The sequence below is a fragment of the Gorilla gorilla genome, chromosome 15 (assembly GCF_029281585.2).
Source record: "Gorilla gorilla gorilla isolate KB3781 chromosome 15, NHGRI_mGorGor1-v2.1_pri, whole genome shotgun sequence".
In the NCBI taxonomy this organism is placed as follows: Eukaryota; Metazoa; Chordata; class Mammalia; order Primates; family Hominidae; genus Gorilla; species Gorilla gorilla.
In genome coordinates, this window is record NC_073239.2 from 123,901,251 (window position 1) to 123,909,846 (window position 8,596).

Below are 8,596 nucleotides of genomic sequence, written 5' to 3' on the forward strand. Positions count from 1 at the left end.
TCTTCCTTCCTTCCTGCCGGGCTGTCAGCAGCCAGCACCATCGTCTCCTGGGTCTCGTGCCTCTTCCTTGGTTGCGGTGTTGTCAGGGCCAGAATTGGGCAGTTCCGGGTGACATCCAGGTGTGGCTGCTGACACGGAGCACAGGTGAGGTTCACTGAGGTAAGTGGGCCATGGCCTTGGGCTTCTAGTGCAGAGCACACCATCCACTCAGCATGTGAACCCAGCTCCAAAGCGTATGTGTGCATGTGTGTACCTGTGCACATTGCGCAAGTCTCTGTGTATGCATGTGCTTTGATGCATGTTGATGTACGGGTGTATCTGTGTATTGTGTATGCACACATACGAGCATATGTTTGTGTACATGAATTTGTATTGCACGTGTTTAATGTGAACACGTATGTGTTGTCATGTGTATGTGTTCACATGCATGTGTCTGTGTACTGTGTGCAACAATGTGTGCATGTGTGTATATGTGGGTTTATGTTTGTACAGTGTGTGTAGTGTGTGTACACATATACACCTGTGTGCATGTGTACATGGTATTTAAGCATGTTTGCACGTGTGTGCTTGCATGTGCTGTGTGTTTGTGTTGGTGGGATGTGGGGAGGCTGCTGTGGAGACAAAAGCTGGAGAGAACTTGGTAGAGTAACCCAGGTCGGGAAATGGCACCTGCAAAGGAAGGCTGGAGTGCCTGGGATTCACGTTGAAATGGCCAATCCATCAGCTGGGCTGGACACAGCCATCACGCTGGGCAGCTGTGAGGTTAAAACAGAAAGTCTGGGCTGTGGGGAGGCTGAGAATTGAGATGCATGTATGAGATGAGTCACGAGGGCCAAGTGGTGTGTGTGAGAAAGCAGGCACAGCAGCACTAAACACTAAGGAGATTTCAGGGGGTTCTGGGTGGAGGGAGGACATCACATCTACCCTGGAGGTTAAACGTGTTTCGAGTGCATTAAATCCTATGGGCCACAGACGACTTGTCTCTGTATCTACTGTTTTATAAATGAAGTAAAGTTCTTGGGAAATACTTTTCTCACTCTAAAGCTCACAATCTATCTTGCAAAAAATATTTTAAATTCCATCTCAAATAAGCCAGGGTGAAAAGGGAGCCTGTGCACCAGACACTGCCAGCCTTGCCTGGCTCTCGCCTTCTTGCTCTTCCTTCCCCACCTGCTGGGGATTTTCTTAACGATGGAGATGGGTTTGGGTTTGTCTTGCTGTGCTCTGCTCCCCATTCCCGGATCCAAGGTCCTGCCTCTGTCCTGTCCCCTGAGCCACCTCAGGGATGCAGGGTCTCCCACCTGGTCAAGTGCCCGGTGCTGTGCTGTCATTTGCAAGTTCTTCCTGTGACTGAACTCCAAATGGCACTGGGACTGCTGACTCCACCCACTGGACACCCCGTGTTCTTGCTTTTGGGGTTTCTGAAACAGCCCCAAGACTCTGGGCATCTTGATTGTGCTCCCATTGCTTCTCAGGACACCCTGCTCCTGTGGTTTGCAGCCCCGGCCTTCTCTTCGAGGACGCCTCTGCTTTTCTGCCTCACACTTGGATTGGACCTTCTTCAGCACAGCCAGTGGCCGAGGCTTCCTCCCTGGGGCTCAGTGGAGCAGGAAAGATGCTGCATCCAAACTCTTCCATTGGGTTCCAGTCTGTTCCAGTCATGCCCTTGAGCCTCTAAAGCTCCTAGGTAAGAGACGTAGCAGCTGACAGCACTTCCCACTTGATTTGGGTGGACTCCAGCCTCCCCAGCAACAATAAGAGATCAAAGGCATCGTCGAGGAAGCAGCTTGCTGAAACGCTGAGTGCCCGCCACTCTCAGGTCAGGTGGGACCGGCAGGCCAGCGTGAGTTCCTGAACACTTGGTTCTCAATACTGGCCACAGCCACACTGTAAGGGGAAACGAGGGCACTGTATGCAAACATCTCTTGAACTCTGGAGTCTGCTCACCTTCCTGCCTCAAGCCCCTCTCCCACGTGGTCCAGTCACCATTCTCCACAGAGACTACCCTAAAACCCAGCGACTCTCGTGTGCCTGCAGAATGGCACAGCCCTTTCTCATAGCAGCGCTCCTGTTTAATCAGAGGGATGTTAACGACCAAGTCATATTTGCTCGATTTGTGTTCAATATATTTCATTTCTACCGATAAAAATATCCCCACACATGCATTGCCTATTAAAGAGTATCTTCCAGGTACACCTCCCTTACACATCAGTTAACTTGATAATTTCTTCCCATTCTTGTGCAATAAATTTCCTTCCTGATCAGCTCTGTCCAGCAGCAACAATAATCCACGTAGAGACATGCAAACAAAAAGTCCGTTAGTGGAGGCACGAAGCTGATGAGGCTTGGAGAAAAATGACCAATTTGATTAAAATTAGGACCCACGGGAGTGGAGCTCTGCCTATTTTAGGGGCAAAGTAAATGCCTGGGAGTCCAATGACCGACATTCTGTTTGAGGTTTCTAATCACAAGGAAGATGGAGAAAATGCAGAACAAGTGGTCAAGAACAGGGAGATAATAAATAGAATATTTATGGGCTGAGGAAAACAATTACCAGGGGAAAGCCCAAGAAGCAAAGATGAACAGAGAACGTGCTGACTGCGCTCGTTTGGAAAGGCCTAATGACCAAAGGAGGAGAGGCATTATGAGGAGCAGTGACCGAGTGGGCAGGACCCACGGGGATCAGGAAAGGTGCACGGGGGGAAATGAGAGGCCTGAGCAGCTTCCCAGCGAAGGTTTTTGAAGCACGGTTTGATTTTCTCTCTCCCCCTCACCATCCCCAAATTTTAGTTGTGACTATCTCCAGGTACATGGCTTGCGACAGGCAGTGTGTAAAAACTAATGTTAATTTTAAAACCTTAGCCATTTTCTGGAACTTAAATATCAAAGAGAAAATGTCCACATATGATGTTAATTGAGGTTTGTCTCACTGGTGATTTGTGCTGATTCAATTCCTTTTTCTTTTTTTTTTTTTCTTAAGGGGTCAGTTTTAGAATTGGGAGATAGGTGTATAACATATGACTATACAGTGCAGGTTGATTTTTTAACATATAGAAATATCTGCCTTTAAATGAGAACTGAAAACGGAGCTTCTTGGAGGCCACCTACTGGTGGCAGTGATCTGACCGCTGTTTAAGCTTTCTTCGAACTCCTTTTTTTAAAACAGCCTCCATAATCAATGGTGTACGATCTACTCTCTCGTGGTAAAACTTACTCAGTGAAGAGTGTGTTTTCCCTGTGATTTTTCAGATAAATATGACTCAGAAGACCTCGGTGTTTCTGTGTGATTTGCCTACCTAATGTCGGAGATGGGTATTACAAAATATTTTTGGTTCATCAAATGGTTTAAGGTAATTTCTCAGTAAGATGGCTTGGCTCACACGCCATTTTCAAGAATGCTGAGAAAGGAGAGTGTGCCATCAAGCTGTGGAATCACTTGGTACGCTGTGGAATTCCGTGGTAAGATGTTTTTCAAGGACTGAAGTGCATGGAAGAGGAACGGAAACCTTTGTTGCCTATTCATGTGTTATTTCCAGGTCTCGAACCACCAGTCCCCGCTGCCTCCCTTTGCAGCTCCTCTGGTTCCCATGTGAGTCCCTCCCTTTGCATCCACACGATGCACTGTGTCACTCATCTGCACACATCTTGCTTTCCAGAGCAGACTAAAAGCCCCTCTAGACACAGAAAGTGCCTCTGTCTCTTTTAATAGCTATTGTACCTTACAGAGCATTTAAATTTTTATTGATGGGTTAATAAATAATTGATTGATGGGGACTGAAACTAATTTTTAAAATTGATTGTCAACTGAAAACCTGTACAAGATATCCCAGTGTTTAACAATAGAGAGGAGCTATTGCAGCTGCTGTGACGACTGGCAGTGTCCTCTTCTTTATCGCACCTCTAAGAAATCTGCTGGCAAATGACTTCTTGGATACAGTTTCATTAAGGAATTTCTCAATGGATAAAGTTTTTACTATTCTAAAAGTATCTTTGTGTCTTCACTGTAGGTGGTGTATTTGGTTTGGAGGAATTTTATTAGTCTAAAGGACATAATTTCTTCCTTCTAGGAGCTTACAGAGGACTAGAGGATGAGTTACCTGCACAACCCATCACTCTACGGAACCTCCCGGCCGGTGTCCTGCACCCTAGGATTACACACACGTAGTAACACAACTTATTTCCACATTCTGTAGCCAAAGCCTAATGGGTCAGGGTTCATCAGTTTACTACACAGCGGCCATCTCATGTTGATCAGGGTCAGGGTTCATCAGTTTACCACACGGCGGTCATCTCACGTTCATCAGGGTCGGGGTTCATCAGTTTACCACACAGCAGTCATCTCATGTTGATCAGGGTCGGGGTTCATCAGTTTACCACACAGCGGTCATCTCATGTTGATCAGGGTCGGGGTTCATCAGTTTACTACACAGCAGTCATCTCATGTTCATCAGGGTCGGGGTTCATCAGTTTACCACACGGCGGTCATCTCGTGTTGATCAGAAGCCTTGACAGCAAGTCTGTTGATTATAAATAAAAATTATTATTTATAAATGCAATTTGTTTGGAAAACAAAAATCAAAGCTTGGGATCCATGGAGTTAAAAAATAACTAAAGAATCTCTACTGATTGAAAGATAGTGAGCTAGGCAGGGCACAGTGGCTCATGCCTGTAATCCCAGCACTTTGGGAGGCCGAGGCGGGCAGATCACTTGAGGTCAGGAGTTCAAGACCAGCCTGGCCAAGATGGCGAAACCGCGTCTCTACTGAAAATACAAAAATTAGACGGGCATGGTGGCACACGCCTGTAATCCCACCTACTCAGGAGGCTGAGGCAGGAGAATAGCTAGAACCCGGGAGGTGGAGATTGCAGTGAGCTGAGATCACAGCACTGCACTCCAGCCTGGGGGACAAAGCGAGACTCCGTCTCCAAAAAAAAAAAAAGATAGTGAGTTGAGTGTGGTGGCTCATGCCTGCAGTTTCAGCTACTTAGGAGGCTGAGGTGGGAGGATCCCTTCAGCCCAGGAGTTCAAGTCTAGCCTGGGCAACATAGTGAGACCCTGTCTCTAAAATAAGCAAATGCATTATTACTTTTTTAAAGACACCAATCCCAGGAGCTGCTTAGATACTCTGCTTTATCACCCATACCTTTGGTCCCAGATCACTCCAGCCTCATCCATACACCCTTGTGACTCTTAACCTCTAAGTAGTTATCCTAAATCCAGTCCTTAAACAGGATCATACTTGGGGAGAAAACAGACATCCTTGAGAAAACAGGAGAATGTTGAAAATATTTTCCTAAGAAATTAAAGTGCTATATTGAAAAATGACCAAAGCAAGTAAATTGAGTAAAAAGTAGATTTGGGCAATGAATTGTGGAGGAATGGTAAAAAATGAAATGAAATAAAAATAAAGAAAGAAGAAACTTGAGAACGAGGATTTTTGTGATAAGAAAACACATGGCACTGAAAGCATAATTTAGGGTCAGAATGTCTGTGTTTCTCCAAGGGATTCAACACCAGCCTGTTTGCAGTGGACCTGACCCTGACCAGTCATGGAAGCCAACTGGGAACCAACGAGGGCAACAGTTAGCTGCTCTCAGTGCCACACCGGACCAGGATATGGGGACTAATGCTGAAAAGCCACAGGGCGTTGATAAGGCACTAGCGATAATCACTGACCTGAGCCCGTTCTTATTCAAATTCAGTAAGTGTATTTCAGACTGTCATCCTATGCCAAAAACTGAGACAGATGCTACATCCTGGACTTGATGATTATTTTTTGAACGATCATGTGATGTTGCCTGGAGGTTGTGTAACTGCACCTGCTCCGGCAACTTTCATGACTCAGCACAGAGGAAGAAGCCGAGCGCGATTCTCCAACACACTGGGGTACGTACTGGCTGGCCTATGTCCTGGGTCGTCCAAGAGCAATAGTTGTTCACAATGACAGGTCAAGTCACCTCCAGAGTGTATATTATAACTAATGTAACCTATTTGAGAAAGAATGAAGGGTTTATGTTTTTTGAGAATATTTCCATTAGGCGGGCTTAGAAAATGTAGATACTTAAACAGTTTAGCATCTAGAAGACCATAGAACTATTAGAGAATCTGTTACTGAAAATTCGCCTGTCATTTTATGGCAGGATACTGGCAGAGTATTTTATCAGGCTGCAACATGGCTGCATTTTTCTCCTCATTACGCAAGATGTATCCAAGACATTTTCCCTGTTTCAGGTCATTACTCATCTTGCGCAGCCACTGAGCAAAGTGGGTCACAGGGTCCTCAACTGTGAAGTGGCGACGTGAGACACACGACCTCCTGTAACCCTTCAGCCTCCAAGAGTCTGGGATTCAGTAGACACAAACTCGCTGTGAAGGATGGAGCCACTCACACAGAGGCGCGCCGCCCGCCTCACCCTCTGAAGGTGACTTTCCACAGCTGGGACTGGAGGACCCTGGGGCAGATTTAAAAACTATGATCCCAGACGCACAGACCCAGAGTAACCGCAGCCTGGCTTGTGTTGCTCAGGGGGTGACAAGGGGCACTGGGCAACCCTGCTGGCTGAGACTCAGCCCCAGCCATCTTCCAAGGTTCTAGAATGTTCCAGAACCAAAAAGAGAAGCAGATGGCTACAAGTGAGGGAAATACTATTTCTCAGTGATCATTTACAACCAGCAGCTCCTAAATGCTTTTTAAAAAGGTTGATGAGGGATCTAGAACTAGAAATACCATTTGACCCAGCCATCCCATTACTGGGTATATACCCAAAGGACTATAAATCATGCTGCTATAAAGACACATGCACACGTATGTTTATTGCGGCATTATTCACAATAGCAAAGACTTGGAACCAACCCGAATGTCCAACAACGATAGACTGGATTAAGAAAACGTGGCACATATATACCATGGAATACTATGCAGCCAGAAAAAATGATGAGTTCATGTCCTTTGTAGGGACATGGATGAAATTGGAAATCATCATTCTCAGTAAACTATCGCAAGAACAAAAAACCAAACAACGCATATTCTCACTCATAGGTGGGAATTGAACAATGAGAACACATGGACACAGGAAGGGGAACATCACACTCTGGGGACTGTTGTGGGGTGGGGGGAGGGGGGAGGGATAGCATTGGGAGATATACCTAATGCTAGATGACAAGTTAGTGGGTGCAGCGCACCAGCATGGCACATGTAACTAACTTGCACATTGTGCACATGTACCCTAAAACTTAAAGTATAATAATAATAATAATAATAAAAAGAGATTTTTAAAAAAAGTTGATGACTTCACTAACTCAAAGAGACACAGTCATTCCTGGAGGCAGGGAGTGCAGGAAGAGCCAGCAGGGTGCAGCAGCAGTCCTTGAAATAGCAGGAAAATCCCACTTGGACACTTTGTCTGTGCAGATCCACATCTCCATGGAGAAGAAGCCTAACTCCTAAGTTTAGATCTGCCTCTGTTTAGCATTCCCTGCACAGCATGACGTGAATGCAGAGGGGGATGACATTTGCTGACTGGTACATCTAAAGACCTATCAAGGAAGAACGGGACTTGCCCTTAGGCCGAGAAGGCCTAGATGCGTCCGTCATCCCTGGCCAGCTCTTGTTCTTGGTGTGCCCACTGAGCAGCATGAGGGCAGCCTCAAAGACTCGCTTGCCGAGCAAACACTGCCAAATGTCACTGCACAAACCACCGAGTCAGGACCCTTCTCTGAAGGCTTCTCTGCCTACTGGGCACATAGAAACGAGTTTAAAATCTGCAGACAATTGATTTCAAGTGAAGACAGCTGGTGCTGAAGTGATTCCAAAGTGGTGAGTTTGGGCAGCCTGACCAGCTGCTGCCATGGGGGGCTGTGCAGAGCTGCCTGCCCTGAGGGCCATGCCTGGCACAGTGAGGCCTCTCAAAACCATTCTTGTGAATGCCCTGCTGCTCTCTCAGCACTCCATTTTCATGAACTATTTTGAAGTCAGTGGAAATGGGTTTCTCAGGGGCCTGGCTATGGTTTGAACATGTCCCCAAAGTTCAGGTGTTAGAAATTTAACCCCAGTGCAACCAAGCTGAGTGGGAGCCTTAAGAGGTGATGGGGTCACGAAGGCTCTGCCCTGCTGAATGGATTAATGCCATTATCATGGGAGTGGGTTTGTTGTGAAAGTGAAATCAGCCCTTCCTCACTGTCTCACCACATGGTGCCTTCTGCCATGTTATAAGGCAACGAGAAGCCCTTGCCAGATGCAGCCCCTTAATCTGGGACTTCCCAGCCTCCAGAAGCATAAGCCAAATAGACTTCTACTGTTTATAAATTACCAAGTCTGTGGTATTCTGTTACAGCAGCAAAAAGCAGACTAAGACAGTTGGTCTTCAGAGAGCAGACATTTTCATATTTGAGGATATTTCATCCTTCAGGGATACTTCTCTTATTTTCTCTAAAAGTAAGAAAAATAAAAGCCAGATAGGAAGAACAATGAGTGAACACCATACTTTTTCTCACACCCCAAGTGGAAAATATACCTTTCTTAAATAAGTGAGTGAACAGTCCTGGATGGCTTCACAATAGCATGTTGTAGAATCAATGCATTCTTCTTAAAACTGC

General features: G+C 46.1%; 1 long non-coding RNA gene across 1 annotated transcript; it reads right to left on the minus strand.

Annotated features, from left to right (window-relative positions):
• Nucleotides 1–3,601: 3,601 nt before the first annotated feature.
• LOC134757163 (uncharacterized) lies at nucleotides 3,602–8,596 on the minus strand. The gene is made up of 4 exons (XR_010130844.1): nucleotides 8,515–8,596; nucleotides 8,311–8,429; nucleotides 5,896–5,988; nucleotides 3,602–4,517 (listed from the first exon to the last, which is right to left on the minus strand). It is a non-coding gene; the product is annotated as an uncharacterized lncRNA (long non-coding RNA).